General features: G+C 48.5%; 1 protein-coding gene across 1 annotated transcript in view; it reads right to left on the reverse strand.

The window, feature by feature from the left end:
• The window catches only part of LRFN2 (leucine rich repeat and fibronectin type III domain containing 2), a 291,027-nt gene extending 274,532 nt beyond the window's left edge, over positions 1-16,495 (reverse strand). Inside the window, exon 1 of the mRNA XM_006860434.1 lies at positions 16,400-16,495. The gene's annotated coding sequence lies outside the window, so the exon portion shown is untranslated. The remainder of the gene's footprint in view (positions 1-16,399) is intronic.
• Positions 16,496-17,316: the final 821 nt, after the last annotated feature.

A 17,316-nucleotide genomic window follows, 5' to 3' on the forward strand; every position in this document is an offset into this window, starting at 1 on the left:
ACTGCAAAGCCATTTGAACTGCAAAATCGGTGGTTCAAGCTCACCAGCTGCTCCTTGGATACCCTATATAAGGTCACTATGGGTTGGAACCAACTCGACGACACTTCACACCAGCAAAGCGCTAAACTGTGAGGGAATGACTCTGTTCCTTAAAGCTATCCACTATGGATGTTTCTGTTATAGCAGTACTAGAAGTTGCTTTGTAACCTAGCTGGGTGACCAACTCTTCTCAGCTTGTCTGGAATTTGTCTAGTTTTAAAACTGAAAGTCCTACATCCCAGGAATCCCCTCAGTTCCAGGCAAATCAGGACAGTTGGTCACTCGAGACCTGGAGCTAATCCCATTTTGCTATCCTACATTTCAGTTCCTACATCTGCACAGATGAAAGAAACACCCACTTCACTATTTTGCAAAGGTAGTAGGGAAACAAAATGAGAGAATGAATCTAAATTATGAATAAGAACACACAAATCATATATTCCACATGCTAGATCGCAGCTCCCTTGATGAGTGTCTGGGAGCCAGGTCTGGGTTTGAGATAGATGGGTCTGGGCCCCAAGTTACAGTCTCTGACTGCAGCCAAAACCTGAAGGGGAGTGTCATTGCACAAAGGAAGTCATGAGAGTGGGGCAGAATGCCACAGGATGGCAACCTCCTTCTATAGACCCAGTAAAGGAGAGTGAGTATAACACTCTCCATCCCACCCCACCCTACCCCCATGTCCACCTCAATTAGAGGACACAACATAGGACAGCATGAGTGTGAAATCAGGAGCCAGGCTGCTTAGATTCAAATCCAAGCGCCAACCTCTTACTAACTGTGTGACTTTGGACTAGCTACATAGCCACTCTGGAACTAATAACAGTGCCCATCATACAAATAAAATGGCACATAGAGCTTACACTGGAACAGTGCTGGGCCCAAGGGAAGGCTTCCATACACAGTTGTTGTTGCTGTTATTAGGGTCCGTCGAGTTGATTTCCACGCACAATGACCCCGTGTGACAGAGCAGAACTGCCCCACAGGGTTTTCTAGACTGTCTCCTTGACACAGCAGCTGTTCAGGGCTTTCTTCCAGAGAGTGGCTGACTGGGTTTACACTGTCAACCTATCAGTCAGCAGCCTAGTGCTTCAACGTGGGGCTGCCATTGCTCCTTCGGTACACAGTAGTCATGCTTATAGGGGTGTGGTGTGATGTGACACGAGGTGCTATAACTAAACAACATAGCAGATGCCTTGGTGATGCAGTGGTTAAAGTGCTAGGCTGCTAACTGTGGTTCAAATCCACCCGCCGCTCAGTAAGAGAATGCTATGGCAGCCTGCTTCCATAAAGATTACAGCCTCAGAAACCTTATGGACCAGTTCTACTTGTTCTGTAGGGTTGTAATGAATTGGAATCGACTCCGTGGCACACAAAAGCCACAGTAACATAACAAAACTGAATCCACACATAATGTAGCCATTCTATTAGCCTCTGAACTTCAGGGTCCTCACCTTTAAACTTCCTTCCCCCTTCCTTCCTTACTTCAATGATGGTAGAAGAAGAGAAACATGGCTTGGGCTCTAATTTTTTAAAGTGGGCATGGGAGGGAGGACGATAGTGTGCACTCTAATAAATATAACAATATCATCATAATCCTAGAGGGTAACATGATACAGGTTAGGCTCTGCATTAAAAACTGAATTGAGAGACAGAGAGACAACACAGATGGAAAAGAGATGGAGAGGCAGAGAAAGGCCGGTGGATGGAGACAGAGAGAAAGGGCAGAACTTAAAGAGCAGGGAATCAATGCTGTACAGTAATTTAAAAACCAATATACAGTAAATATCAGTTCAGCGTTGTAGAATAGCAAGAGGTCAGATAACTCACCTCTCCAACCAGACCAGCCCCCAGAGCTCCCAGTGACCTCCCCTGTAATCCAGCCAAGCTCCCTGGCTCTCTCTGAGTTTCTCCTGAAGCTACTGGTACCTGTGGTCTCCCTATGACGTGCCTGCAATTTATGGAGCAGGCTGATCACGTAGCCCTGGAAATGAGCTTAGGGCATTTACTTCTCCCTCACTGGGGAACAGGATTGGACTGGGGCTTCCTGGGATTCCAGCCCCAGACTTGGTGCGGGACTCCAGTTAGGCCCCCTCCCCAGCTTTCCTCCAGGGGCTTTTGCTGCTTCCCAAGCTGGCTTTCACTGCATCCCTGGCTCTTCCTGTGGCTTCATACCATCTCCTGTCACTGCCCTAGACATTGACTCCACCGTCCCGACAGAATGACTGACAGCCCGTGGGCTGGTTTCTACCTGCTGCTGGAGGGCTTCACTATCCACCCCTGTGTCCTAGGTTCTAGGTTCCGTTCTTGCCCCAAATGCTTTCTGGCTCCTGCAGAACAAACGAAATGATCCAGGACAGCCTTCTTACCGCCACCAGGAGCAGCCCCAGGAGAAGGGTGGGAGGAAAGGGGCAGCAATTGTGGCATTCTCTGGTCCTCTCCCCACATAATGCACCAGGCTGAGTCAGGTGCCTCCATCCTTGATAGTTATTGTTGTTAAGTGCCGTGGAGTCAGTTCCGACCCATAGTGACTCTGTATAAGTTTTGCAAGGAGCAGCTGGTGAGCTTGAACTGCCGACCTTGTAGTTCAAACTCACTTTGCATTCCAGGGAATTGGCCCACTAGCCCACAGCACCACACCAGGACTCCATCCTCGATAGAAGGTTCCTGAATCCAGTTCCTAGCCTATTCTTTCACCCCTCCCCCCTTATCACCCCCAGGACCGTCCCATACCTCCCTCTTCCCTCCCCCAATCTCAGGACATGATGATTTCAAAAGGGTCAAATAAGCATGCAACCCAAAAGGCTGGCAATTCAAATCCACTCAGAGGCACCCTGGAAGAAAGTCCTGATCATCTACTTCTAAAACATCAGCCACTGAAAACAGTATGAAACATGGTTCTAGTCTAACACACATGGGCTGTCGTAAGTTGGAATCAACAGCAACAGGTCTATTTGTTCCTGGTTCTTGAGACCCCCACACTGACTATCCATCTTTCATCTGCTGTGCCGTGTAGACACAGCCTGCTTTCCCTCATGCTGTGTAGACCCAGCCGAGTCACGCACACCTGGAATGGAATGTGAACTTCCTTCCACACATTCTCCCAGTCAGCTGATCCCATCACTACGTCTCAGCTCAGAGGTCCAGTTTTGTTCACCCAAAACTCTCCACCCCCATCCTCCCCTCCTCCCTTAGCTGAATCGCAGCATGGCTACGAGGTGCACTGAAAAATCCAAGTGGACCAAGAACTCTATGTCAGCCTCTGTGCCTCAGTTTCCCCTCATGTAAATGTATATAATCATAACGCCTGTCCTGTGTATCTGGTAGGGATTGTATAGGGAGAATTATGAAATCCTCCAAGCTGCATTACAAGTTTTTTACAAGTATCAGCTAAGTGAATCCACGGTGGTTCTCCACACTTAGAAAAATACACTACTATTTCTACTACTACTAAATCCTAATACTAATTAATAATGATAATAATAGCTCAGGGATTCCAGGTGTGGTGCTGTAGGATAAGCACTGGACTGCTAACCATAAGATCGGTAGCCACTCCCTGGAAACCCTATACAGGGTCGCTATGAGTCAGACAGAACCGACTTGATGACATTTAACAGCAAACAACAACATACTTATTTGGTGTTCACTATGTTCTGGGCTGGATTCCTGGTGTGGTGCTATAGGATAAGCACTGGACTGTTAACTACAAAGTCAGCAGTTCAAATCTACCAATCATGCCTCAGAACACAAAATACAGGGTTGCTATGAGTCAGAACCAACTTTACAGCACTTAAGATGTTCAGCACAAATAGTTGTTTGCGCTCATCTGCTAGCTTAAAGGTTAGCAGTTCAAACTCACCCAGTGGTGCAGCAGAAGAAAGGAATGGCAGTCTGCTTTTGTAGAGATTGGAAAACCCCGTGGAGGGCATTACTATATAACACATGGGTCGCCATGAGTCGGAATCAAATTCCCAGCAACCGGGTAAGTTCTGAACACTGTTCCTAACACTTTATATACAATAATTCATTTAATTCTCATAACAACTCTATGAAGTGGGGATTACTTTTGCCTCCATTTTTCAGATGAGGAAATCAAGGTACAGAAAGCGTGACTTGCTCAAGTTCACACAAGTCAAATAGAACACAGTTAAGTCCTAGTAATGGGGGCCCCCTGATGCTGCGCCCACATATATTAGTGCCAAGCCTTCCTTAAGAATGCGCCTTGCTTTTCTGCCTTGCTCTTCTCATCAAAATCCAAATTTCCCAAGGACAATGAAGGGGCCTTTATCCATCAGATGAAGACGTCTCAAGCACAAGGACTTTGCCTTGTCCTCTTGCAAACACGGTGTTCCGCCCCTACCAGCAGTCCCAGAGCCAGCTTCCTGCCTCTCTGGGGGCCTGGGCAACTGCCCTCTCCCTAATGTGATGTCTTCATTGTCATTGGATACAGGGCCCAAGATTATGTCTTTCTCTCCTCAGTTCCCCTCAATCCATTTCCCATGATGCATACACAGGCCAGGAGGAAAATGAAATGGCTTATTTAGAAACATTTGCACCCTAAGTTAGGACCATGTCCTCAAATCCCTGCATCCCATCAGGTTCTATTAGGGTGACAAAGTAGAACGTCAGGTTAGTGAGGATGGATGGCTGGGGAAGAGGCTTGAGAGCCCGTTTATTAAGTGATCTTCGCCACCACCACCAACATCATCATTCCACCACTAGGTTCACGGAAAGCCATTAATCTTATGTGACTTTGAACTGAGCTTTGGACAGTGGATACCATACACCCCTCACACACAGCAGCAGAAGCCCAAGACTGCAGAGAGGGACAGCACTAGATAGAAGTTAGAACTGGAGACTCCCATCCCACCAGTTCCAATTCCATCAAGTCTGGAGTCCACAGACAAGACTGAGGAGATGGTGGACCGTCGTGAATCTGGTCTTCCGGGTAACACACTGTAAGTGCTCAAGAAATGCTTGTTGAATTCAACTGGATAAATTAGGACTGCTGGCCATCAACTCATTAACAGGATGAGTAACCTGCGCTTGGTTGTCAATCACTGCCCAGTTAGAACCACAGATGTTTAAGCCTGAAAGGTGTGGAAGCACACATGAGAACAAACAGAAGGAAGCCTCACATGGGGTCATAACCTCAAGAGGTGGGGTGGACTGGGACTATGGTAAAGGCTGCCAAGAGTAGAGACAAGTTCATAAGCAAGCATTCTGGAAACAACAACTCTGTAAGTGCAGAGGCAGCCCAGTCCTTCCCCACACTCTGCCTCACTGCAAAGGAGGAAGGATTGAGGTGGCATCAACCCTGGGGCAGACCTAGGACGGCACTTCTCAATCGCTTGATATCTGATATGAACAAAAGCCCCCAGCAGAAGGAATGATGAGCTAACAGGCCCTGGAGTGCACACAGCTCAGCAGAAAGGGTGCATAGGGTTCAGATGTGGGTCCCCATTCCTGCTCTGTCATCCTAGTATCTGAATTTCCCTATCCCTCAGCTCCCCATCTTCAAAACAGGGGCAAAGCCTACCTTCGCTGTCTGCAGGTTGTTCTCCAGAGCAAAGGCAGTGAGTAGTCTGCTGGGACAGGCAGAGTCTAAAGTCTAGAGTACTCATCCTGCCTCTGCTGCTTCCTCATCCAGACCATGACTGCATGACCACATGGTGGGGACCAGAGAGAGCCGGTGACCATGGGATCCCTCCCCAGCTCAGAGAGCTGTGGGAATCACAGGAGACCACGTATAGAAACACTCTGTATAAAGTGGACAGTGTTCCACAAGGGCAGGGTGGTACTACCCGTGTATTTGAAGGAGAAGCCAAGACAGTGGACGAAAGGAGTGTATGTGTGTGTGTGTGTAAGTGAGCATGTGGGAATGTGTACTTATGTGTGTGAAAGTATGTGTATGTGTGTGAGGATGTGAGTGTGCGTGTGAGTATGTGTACACGCACATGGAGGTGTGCACACTCGGATATGCGATGTATGGATGGAAATGTGGGTGTGCATACATGGGTGTGTATGCATGTATGAGTATATGCATGCATGTGTTGCACTTGCATGTGTGTGCATGTGTGCAAGTATAGAGTGTAAATATGGGTATGTGGGACCATGTGTATGTGCATTGAAATATATGTAAGTCTGTATGTTGTCATTGTTGTTAAGTGCTGTGGCTTCAGTTCCAATTCATAAGGACCCTGCATAGGGTTTCCGAGGAACTTCTGGTAGGTTTGAACTGCTGATTCTACAGCAGCACAATTCAGGATCAGGAATGCTCATGATATAGTTCTTCAGTCAGGAGACCAGAACAGCCTCTTCTCAGCCATGCTCTCAGACACAGCTCTCTCCAGCCTTTGGCCTTTCAGCCCCCTGCCCTGCTCAAGCAAGTGCTACAAATGTCTTTTAGTGGAGCTGATAAATGCCCAAAGGCACCCCACTCTGCCAGTAAGCTTCAGTCCAAAGGCACTCAGCTCTAATTCTGTAGATTGGCAAACCTAGGTCCCCAGATTCAGTGCCTGGGAGGTCCCTCACTCCACCAGCTTTCTTGCTCTGTCTCCGGCTGGTCTCCTGGTTCCGGTGCCTCTGTGCTTCTGTTTCTTGCCATCTGTCTCGGTCACTGGTACCACAGATCTGTCTACTAGATCATGGAAGCTCAGTGCAGGCATCTCTGCTCCAAAAGGTGTGCTCCAGTCCTAGTTCTGCTTCCTTCATAGTAGCGAGATACCCCTTCCTGCCTCTGGGATGATCCTTTTGTGCCTGTTGCTATTAAGTGCCACTGAGGAGCAGCTGGTGGGTTTAAGCCTAGCGGATGGCAAAACTGACCAGATCCCATGTTAAGATTCCATGCTTTTTTTTTTTTTTTTTTACATTACCACCACCACCACCACCACACACACACACACACACACACACACACACACACACACACCACAAAGTCATGTTCCTTATTTACAAGCAAGTTATCCAATCCCCTTGGTGGGTCACAAACACCTAGTATTTACATAATGTTACCCCATCATTTAGTGGGCGTTACAAAGACTATGGCTAGAAGGGCCATATGAGGCAATTCACTATCCTGCAGTATATGTGAGTATGCAGGAGTACATGTATGTGCACATGTGAGCAATCGTAACTGTGTGAGAGTGTGTGTGCACATGTGTGTAAGCATATGTGAGTGTGTATGTATGTAAGAGCATTGCATGCATACATGAGTGTGATGAGTGTGATTGTGACCATGTATAGATGTGTATGTAAGAGTGTGTACATGTGTGCATATGTATATGAAAGTATGTTCATGAGAATGTGTGTGTGCATGTGTCTGAATGTATTTGAGACAGTGTGAATATGCAGGAGTGTATGTGTACATGCATGTGTGTATATAAGCATATGTATGCATACATGTATATGAGTGTATGTGAGAGCATTTAGGCATATATAGGAGTATGTATGTGTATATGTATATGACTATATGGGAGAGTATTGAGTATGTAGGGATTTGTATGTGTATATGAATGTGGTTGTATGTGAGAATATGTGAGTATGTAGGAGTGTGTGTACATGCATGTGTGGTGTGAGAGTATGTAGCAGTGTATATGTGTGCATGTGTGTGACTATATGTGACAGAGTATGAATATGTAGGAGTGTGTGTATGTGTGTGAATGTATGATTATGTAGGTTTATGTGTATGTGTACATGTGTGTGAGTGTGTAGGAATGTGTATGTATACATGCATATGAGTGTATAAAGACTATGTATGTAGGAGTGGATGCATGTGTACATGTGTGTGAGTGTGTGTGTAACTGTAGGAGAGTGTGTACATGTGAGTGATTGTATGTGAGAGTGTGTGAGTATGTAGGGGTATGGGTAAGTGTATATGTGTGTAGTGTATGTGACTGTGTAGGGGTGTGTGTATGTATACATGTGGGAGTGAGTATGTAGAAGTGTGTGTGGACGTATGTGAGTATATAGGAGATCATGTGTGTGAGTAAGTGAGTGAATATGTGGGAGTGTGTGTACATGTGCAAGTGTGTGTGAGTATGTAGAAGTGCATGCATGTGGTAGATTTGGGATGGTAGTCATCCCAAAATCTGTAGCACTCAGTGAATTTGGGGAAGGTTAATGAGCAGCCCGAGAACACAAGCGGGGGGAGCATCGGCAGTGCTGTCTGGCAGGTGAACAGGATAAGCAGAAGACCAGAGGACCCCAGCCAAGTCTTTGTAGGTCTGTGATGGCTCAGAGAATGCACTTTTGCTCTAAGGCAGACTTACGGACTCATAAATCAAAGGATCCAATATTTAAACCAGAAGGCACTTTGGAAAGCACTCAGACCCATGCTACAGGTGAGGGCAACAAAGGGGAGGGACTCAGCAAGGAGGGGCTCACATCCAAAAACTCACAGTTTTCTGTTCGCCAACCCCCCCCCCCCCGGCCGAAAGTGATCCAGGACCATGTTGCCACATCTTGTCCCCTACAAGGACCTCTAACCCATATGTTCTCCATGACTTCTCTCATCTCTGCCTCAGGAGTACAATCCAGGTATAACACTGCTTCAGCATAGTGGACAGGGCATCACTGGCTCGCCTTTGCCCACACAGGGATCTTGAATCCATCTTTAGGCTGACATGGCCTCATTTTATGGCCCCTGTTTGGTCATTCCCAGAGGTCTCTGGGGGCTCAGAAAGGCTGGTGTGCCTTCACCCTCATCACCATCAGCTTAGAAGACGGGGGTGGTACATCTCTCTCTCTCCCCAGGCACTGAATCTCAAGCCATAGAATAATTTTAGCAAACTCCCCAAATTTCTCCAAGTCCTACAGACTGAGTGCCCACATGTCACACATTTTGGGAACCATGTTGTTGCTGTGGTTCTGTGCCATAGAGTTGGCTCTGACTCATAATAATCCTGTATAGGATTTCTGGGGTTGTAGATCCTCCAGGGAGCAGCATGTAAAAGTATTTCTTAAAAAACAAGTATAAATGGCTACAATCTGATGAACTTGACCTATACTTATGGATGTAGTAGCTTAAAATATCAACCAAGAGGGAAATAATCTTTACAGCAAGGATCATTCCCATCCCCTCTGTACACAGGGTTGATAGGGATGGGCAACTTAGACAGTGTGGGTGGGGGGTGCTGTAAAGGCACGAAGTGACTGGCTTACAAGTTTTCAAGAAGGAGTTTAGATTCAGAGTGTGCAGGGGGTGGGGGAGGTAGAATCCCCACTGTGTGGTTTTCATCCTGTCTAGATGGGTCTGGTGAAAAGAGATGGGGACAAGACTCTCATGATTCAATAGTGAGTAATTATTATCATGATTAATTGTGATTGTAGCAACTGTAAAGGTAGAAGTTTTGTAGCAAAAACAGGTGAGCAGTTGATCTTACAGTCCCAAGTGGAGGACCCTGGGACCATCAAGGGAGCAGAGTGGGAGCGGACTGAGGGACCCTACCCAGAGAAGCAGCGACACCAGAGATAGAGGCAGAGATGATGATGTGGAGAGACGGAGCAGCTGAGGACTCTAGACTCATGGAGGGAGAGGAGATATGTGCTGGCAACTGGGAGGCAGGCTTGAAGGGTGTGTCCTTTTGCTGTTTGAATGACAGTGTATTCCTGAGTGTTTTGGTGCACATCCAAAAACAAAACAAAACAGAGGGAATATAAGCAAATGCTGTTGAATGATGAAGCATGCAGGGGATTGCCATCATTGCAATGAAACAAATACCAAAGGATGAGTGTAAAACTGATGTTCTTCCAGTTCACAATAAAACCTTAACAGAAAAAGTTGGTCTTAAGTTGTTGTTGTGTGCCATGGAGTCGGTTCTGACCCATAGCGACCCTGTACAGGGTTTCTGAGGTTGTAAATCTTTACGGGAGTAGAAAGCCTCATCTTTCTCCTACAGAACAGCTGGTAGTTTCAAACTGCTGACCTTGAGGTTCGCAGCCCAATTCATAACCTCTACGCTACCAGAGCTCCTTAGGTAGGAGCCTTCAAAGATCCTCAATATTAGTTAAGGACACTGGTAACCTCCCAAGGCTTAGTTGACTAAAATGCTACCTTAACAGGAGATTAAATCAGACCCTGGTTGGTGCAAACAGTGATCAATCTCAAGTTCTAGACCAAAGGTTGGAGGTTCAAGTGCACCTAGAGGTGCCTCAGAAGAAAGTCCTGGCTATCTATTTCCAAAAACATCAACCATTGAAACCCCATTGGGGCACAGTTCTACTCTGACACATATGAGGTTACTATGAGTTGGAATCAAAAAGAAGAACAACTGGTTTGGGGTTTGGGGGCATTTGATTTGTTTTGTTTTAAAATCTGGGAAAGAGACTGTTGGGGAAAAGGGGATAGGAATGATTTCTAAAGAAGGGAAGATGGGAGGACCAAATCAATTTTGCATCCCCAGGAAATGTATTAGTAACCTTAGCTAAAGTAAGAGGGAGAGGCTGCTCTGTGTTGTTCAGCTTTCTGCTTCTGCATGTTGCATCTGGTTAGCTGTGGACTTAGCTCCTGCTGGTTGGTGAAGCAATGTGAGCCATGCCAATAAGAAATGCAGGGAACACCAATGAACCCAATGCTGGAATTCTGCAATCTCTCCTGGCTCAACTAGCGACAACCCCAAACCGGTTTTAAACTTAGAACAACACAGTTTTGTTACTTAATCCAGCCCAGCACAGTTCAACTCCTGTGTCTCCTCTCTATAATATCCTCAGAAGTGGGTCCTGTCTCAGTTGGCCTTAGCTCTTGAGGATAATCAAGAAAACATTCCAGGTCTTTCCAAATCAGAGATACTCTGGCCTTCTGCAGCTTGGAAGCAAGATCACAGTATAGCATCTTTTATACAATGTAAAGAAATCTCCAGGGGAGAAAAATCGAGGCTGGTAGACCGGTTCCTAGGTGGTACAAGTGGTTAGGTGATGGTCTACTATTCTAAAGTTTGCTCGGGCAAGCACACCCATAGGCATCTCAGAAGAAATGGGTGGCCTGGCCATCTGCTTCTGAAAGGTCATAGCCTTGGAAATCCTATGGAACACAGTTCTACTCTAAACACACAAGGGTCGTCATGAGTTAGAATCAACTCAATGGCAACAAACAACAACAGATGGGTTACCTGTGGACTGTGGGATTCTTTCACTCTGTTTAAACTCCATAAGTTAACAAGTTGGGTGACCGAGCACATACCTTTTGGTTTTCCCCATTGATCTTGTTGGTTCAAAGACTAGCCATGTGTTCATCTGGACCCAGAGATTCTGATTCAGGAGTCCAGGGGGCTGGAGTGGTGTTTTTCATTGCTATCCTACTCCTATGTGATGCTGCGGGTGCAAGGCACACACTAAGGATAGTGAACAGATACTAGAACGAATCTTGGAAGAAAGGCCTGGCCATCTACTTCCCAAATATCAGCCATTGAAAATCCTTCAGAGCACAGTTCTACTTGGACATAATAGGGTCACCATGACTCAGAGTTAATTCAATGGCAATTATCTTTTTAGAATGGATTTTTCCTCTTCATCACTTCCTAGTTTCTCCTGCCTCATTAAACACTGGTCTAAGGAGCATACCCTCCCCCCTCCAGTGTCTTCTTCCTTCCATGATGGCAGTGTGATTATGAAAGTAAGCAATGTATCCATAAATGCACCCCTTCCTAGCTGCCCGCCAGCCTCCACCCAATTCGCTGGAGCACACTGCCCCTTTCTGCAGGCTCTTTACCGTCCCTTTTCCCAACAGGGCGCAGATTCAACCTGCTTGGTCTGTGATGATATTGGGTAACTGCATTCCCACATAAAACCGACACCCTCAAACCCACTTTGATCTCATACCTGGGCATTGTACCTTTGACATTTGGTGATTTAGTCTAAATTAGGGAGGGGCCACAGGTTCAACCCTGACTTCTAAAGGGTTTGTTCAATTTATAAGGTATTTTCATATACATATGCTGCCTTTTCAGCAACCCTGGGAGGTATGAGGCAAATATTCTTTGAATCTGGTCTCCTGAATAAGGAAACTGCCTCACAGTAGTCAAAGACTTAACATCCCCATCCCCATCCAAGTCACAACAGGGCAGAGCTGATCCCTGACTGTAAGCCGAGTGCTCACTCCAGATTTGTCTACAGGACTATGTGGGAGCATGGTCTCCTGAGGCGGGGTGCTGAATATTTGATGGATTGTTTTAAACAGATAAAGAGCCTCAGTGGTATGGTGAGTTAAGTGTTGGGTTGCTAGCCACAAGGTCAGTGGTTCAAGCCTACTGAACCACTCCCAGGGAGAAAGATGAGACTGCCTGCTCCCATCAAGATGAGCAGTATCAGAAACCCTAAGGAGCAGTTCCCACAGGGTCACTATGAGTCAGAACCTACCTGATGGCAGGGGGTTTAAATAGGTGAGTGTGGGCTGTGCAGGGAAAGCAGGGAGAGCTACAGGAAGGCTGGCGTTGTCATGGCTCTCTGATGGACACGCTAAGTGGCCTTTCCAGGAGCTAACATGGACTTAGAAAGGTGCCCATGGGGTCTACTACTCCTCATCTTGGGACAGAGAGGTAGTTCCAAAGATGCAAATGAGTAGACTCAGAGCTCAGATGGACATGAAGGTTGAGTAAAATCCCTACCACTTACTAGCTACATGTGGGTCCCACCCAACTTTTCTGAGCCTCAGTTTCCTTTATTGGTAATGTGAAGATAATAACAGTGGCAATTTCTCCAGATAATACAAATTCAATGGGATGACACTATGACGTTCTTAACCTTGTGCTTGGTACATAATAAGCAAGGAAGAAATTATTAGTCTGAAATTGAGCTGTTCTTGATGACATTTCTCCTAGCATCTGGTGTACGTCTTCAGTGCCCCATCCTTGAGACTCCCTAAACTCCCAGTGACGTCTGAGAACTCAAAACATGTCTTCTACATGGTGCTTGCTTTTCTGGAAAGTCTCCCACCTCCAATAAGCCCTTCTGATTGTCCTCACCCTGACCAGGCTAGACATGACTACTCTCCCCAATTCCCATCTCCAAACCTGGTTTTCTGCTCCCTGGAAGCACCTCCTCTTAGGCCTGCCCATTGGGTTGGACCTCCCTCTCCTGTCCCTCCCTCGTGGGTTCATTAGGTAGAGCACCGTCTAAATAAACATCATGGTCTGAGCCCTCTCCCTGACTGGGTGGGGCCTCCCCTTACTCTGAAGCTGGGACCCAGCTCCAATCACATGCCCTGCACTGACCTCAGGAGGAGATGTCCACTCACATGGCCTGGGTCTGACACCTTGAGGCCACCCTGCTGCAGCGAGGGGTGGAGTCCAAGAAGAGCTGGTGGAGGGTGGACTCTGGGGGATGTGCAGATGCAATCATCAGAGAGGAATGGGTGATACTCATAAGACACAGGAACGCCCACTTCCTGAACAAATGAGGATGGTCAGACAACTCCAAAGCCAACACGGAGGAAGCAGGTGCCACAGCCTCAGAGGTAAAATTTGCTGCTCCGAATATCAGTTCCCCAAGTTTCCTGAAGGGCTTCCTGAAGCCTTGAAATAGTCAGCTGATGTGCTAAGCCCTCCTGGCAGCTCCTTGGGCAAGGGAACCTGGGGACACTCTCCTTTGTGTCTCTGAGGGGCTCTCTCTATTCCCAATCAATCCCCTCACCCTAGATCTATGCAAGCTGAGGACTGCTAGGACACACATCAGGTCAAAAAAACATCTGTAAGGTATGGCTACTGTTTCATTTCACCAAATGAGAAAATGGAGGTTCAAGTGGTTAACATAGATGTATCAGCATCAGAATTTGAATCCAGGTGCTCCAGGTTTAGGTTGCATTACATTTTATTCCAATTCCATAGCTACGAATAAATTTAACCCTAAAACACAAATGCTGCCCAAAGAGAGATTTAAAAAAAAACAAACACCCACATTGTTGTTGCTTTTGTTCAAGGTCCAATTCCACTTGGTCATTTCTGTTTTGTTGGGGTTTTTTTGTTTTTTTTTTTGCTTTAAGACTCTGCCTTCAGTCTAAAAGCCTCACCCATCAGACTGGGAACTCCCCAGCTGCCAATAACCATGCTCACTCCCACCTTTGGACAAGAGACTTTCTAAAATCAATTCTAATACCAACTTCACTTCTCAATTGCCCCTAAGCAGACAGACATCAGGCCAGAGAGGTCTGTAGCCCTCATTTCCCCTTGTCCTCACAGGCTCAGCAAGTCTGACACTAGCAGCCCAGAAACCTGGGTTCTTGGTCTTGGCATTACTTTGGAACTGGAGCAAAGACAAGAAAGACTGTCCCTCTTTAGTGAAATCAGGGCTTTGGTGGCCAGAAGGGTACCTGGTTTGCTCTGTGGCTCCTGCCTCCCCATCAACATTTTCTGTCCTACCCATTCTCCTATCTTCCTCAGTCTTGACTCCTGGAAGTCCCAGGATCAGCTGTTCTTAAGCCAGACTCCCCAGCTGCTCACATTTCTGGGCCTGTGAAAAGCAGGGGCACTTCAGAGAAGCAGGGATAGTGCCCCAGCCTCCGGTGGGCCCATGGACCAGCTGACAGAGGATGGAGCTGGTAGCTGACCTCCCTGGAGAAGTACTGCCAAAGGCTGGAACAGAAATGCCAAGTTGGCTGTTTGTATTCCCCAGGGTGGGGCAGGAGATAAATAATTACATTCCCAGGCAAGAATTAGACCAAAAATTCTAAATTGAGGGCTGGGCAGGGGGTCTGCATGCAGAAGCATGGGAGGAGACAGGGAGGGGAGAGATGAGACTCTACACCCCCAGCTGGAGTCAGGAGGGAAAGATGACATTCCAGCATCAGCAAAAGAGCCCAGGTATTGGTACGGTCTAAAGAAGCAGGCCCTCAGGAGATTCTGTGTCCTCCCTGCAAGACTCTGGCCCCTTTCTATCTCCAACACACCCCACAAACAGTTCCCACAGCCCACTAGGCTCCATTGCATGTGGCCCTATACAGATCTTTGCAGGATGTGGGGATCAGTCAAGGAGAGACCCCCTGCCCCCAGCCACAATCCCTTGGCTCTGAAACTCAGCCCAATCAATCCTCGTTTTGGCTTCCCCATGCCGAATTCCAAACTGACCCCCACTCCAGTATACCAATCCACCTAGAAACTCATCTGCTGCTCCCTGGAAATATCTCAGAGCTGAGAATGGCAGGATCCCCCTAGTTTTACTCCCCTTCACCCTTGGGATGCCATTTCCTAAAGCAGCCCCCTCCCCCAGCTCCACAAGGCCAATCAGTCAGACTGACTTCTCCACTCAGCATCCTCACTACCATGGCCACCTCCCCACCCCCACCCCCTCTCTCACACACACACACATACACACACTGCTGTAGTGGGTCAGAATGTCAGCATCTACAACCATGCCTTAACTCCAGTCTAGAGTGTAGGCTCTGACAAGCTCCCTCGCCCTGCCCTGCAGGTGTCTGTCTGTCTGCCTGCCCCTGTCTGTCTCCAGGTGCACTTGGTGTCTGCCTGGCTCAGTCCCTCTGTGGTCTCTCTCCCTGCTGGGGCTTTCAGAGACTCTGCCTCCCTGGAACTCCATACTTATGTTCTTTTGTACTAGGCTGCCAGGAAAAGGGGCTGGACAGCTTCTGTCCAACGCAGGTCTGTGCAGAGCAAAGCACTGCCTGCTCCAAGGCTGTCCTCTGAGCTCCCACCTCTCTGTCCAGGCCAGCCTTAGAACCAGGGTAGGGCTAGGGGAGACAGAGACCTACCAAGCCAGGCAAGGCTAAAATCACTTCCATATTGCTTCATCATGCCATTCTGATGCCCCAAACTGCACACATAATCCACCAGCTCTGCCTGCCTTGTGCCTGAGGCCAGGACAGGGGCCCTGAGCCTGCCCCACCTGCTTTCCCAAACTGCAACGTTGTCTTCCTCCCTTCCATCAGCGCTGAATCCATCCTTCCGCATCTGACTCTCCTCCACCCCACCCAGAGCTCAGGGAGCCCCAACGCCCCTACCCAGCCCCTAGCAATGGCTGGGGCCTGGCCTCCCTTGTGGGGAGAAGCAACAGAGTGGTCTGGCGACGAAGTTCTCCTGCTGTTTTCAACGGTTCTATCGGCCCTCGGCTCCCCGTTTTTCCCTTCAGCTCTGGGCCTCACACGGATGCGCTCTCCCTGCTCTCTGCCAGAGTTTCACCCATACTATCCGGAAGCGAGGAGAGAAAGGAAAAACAGGAAAAGAAAACCTTCTCCAGAGATAAAATAGAGATGGACGATTAAAGAAGGGGGTGTCAGCACGCGTGGCCCGGGTGTGAGGGGAGTCGTCAAGTGAGAAAGAAAAGCATGCAAAGTTCCCCGTTCTCTCCCGGGCGTAGAGCTCAGCTCCCAGTTACAGCGGACACCACGAAAGGCGGAGACGCAACGACAGCCACTCACCTGGGCGAGGCAGCATCTATCCCTGGCTGAGAGGCACCGAGGCCGGCTCCGCTGGGCGCCCGGGATCCCTAGCTCGGCTACGCATCCTTCCCCGCCCGACACTGGCTGGAACGAAACCCTTCGGCTCCAGCGAACGCAGGCAGATGGTGGTGGCCTCAGACGTCCACGCGGGGACAGCTCAGAGCAGTTTATTCAGTTATATCCATGGCATTTAGCAAGACGAAATGGGGGGAGGGGTAAATGCACAACTTGTCCTCTTCGCTTCCAGATTAAAAATAAAGAATCTTTCTCCCTAGGATGATGTCGATCAGATTTTCCGAATCGAAGAGCCCTGGGCATTCCCAGGAACCTCTGGCATCTTGGAATATGTGAGTCTTGAAGTTCAGATAAGCCTGCCGGGTTGCGAGTGTGTGTGTGTATCTCTGCGAGAGGGAGCCAGGCACTCACACCAACACCCACACGCGCACACACAAACACACTCCCCCGCACTCTCCGCATACACACTGGCCCCGCGCGCGCGTACACGCGCTCCCCGAACACACACACACACACACACACACACACACGCCGCGGTCACACGCACAGATCCCGGAAGGAGCCTAGCGGGCTGCGGAGGCAGCGTGGGGCCAGCAGTAGAGTAAACCTAGCGGCCTCTCGGTGCCCGAAACCCGGCGGCGTGCGTCCGGACCCCGCGGAGCTCGCCGGCACTGCAGCCCCCAGTGGCGGCTCACCGAGCTGCAGGAACCCTGAGCAGACCTCTGCGCCCGCCCGTCGCCCAGCGCACCAGCTTCTGTGCAGACCTACACCGTCGCCGAAAGCCAAGAATTTTGCGTTCCTGGCAAAGGTGCATCTGGGCATCCAGAGCCGCGGGCTGGCCAAGCTGGTTCCCCACGAAGGGCCGGAGTGGACAGAGGCTG

Source organism: Chrysochloris asiatica, unplaced genomic scaffold (genome assembly GCF_000296735.1).
Source record: "Chrysochloris asiatica unplaced genomic scaffold, ChrAsi1.0 scaffold00038, whole genome shotgun sequence".
NCBI lineage: Eukaryota > Metazoa > Chordata > Mammalia > Afrosoricida > Chrysochloridae > Chrysochloris > Chrysochloris asiatica.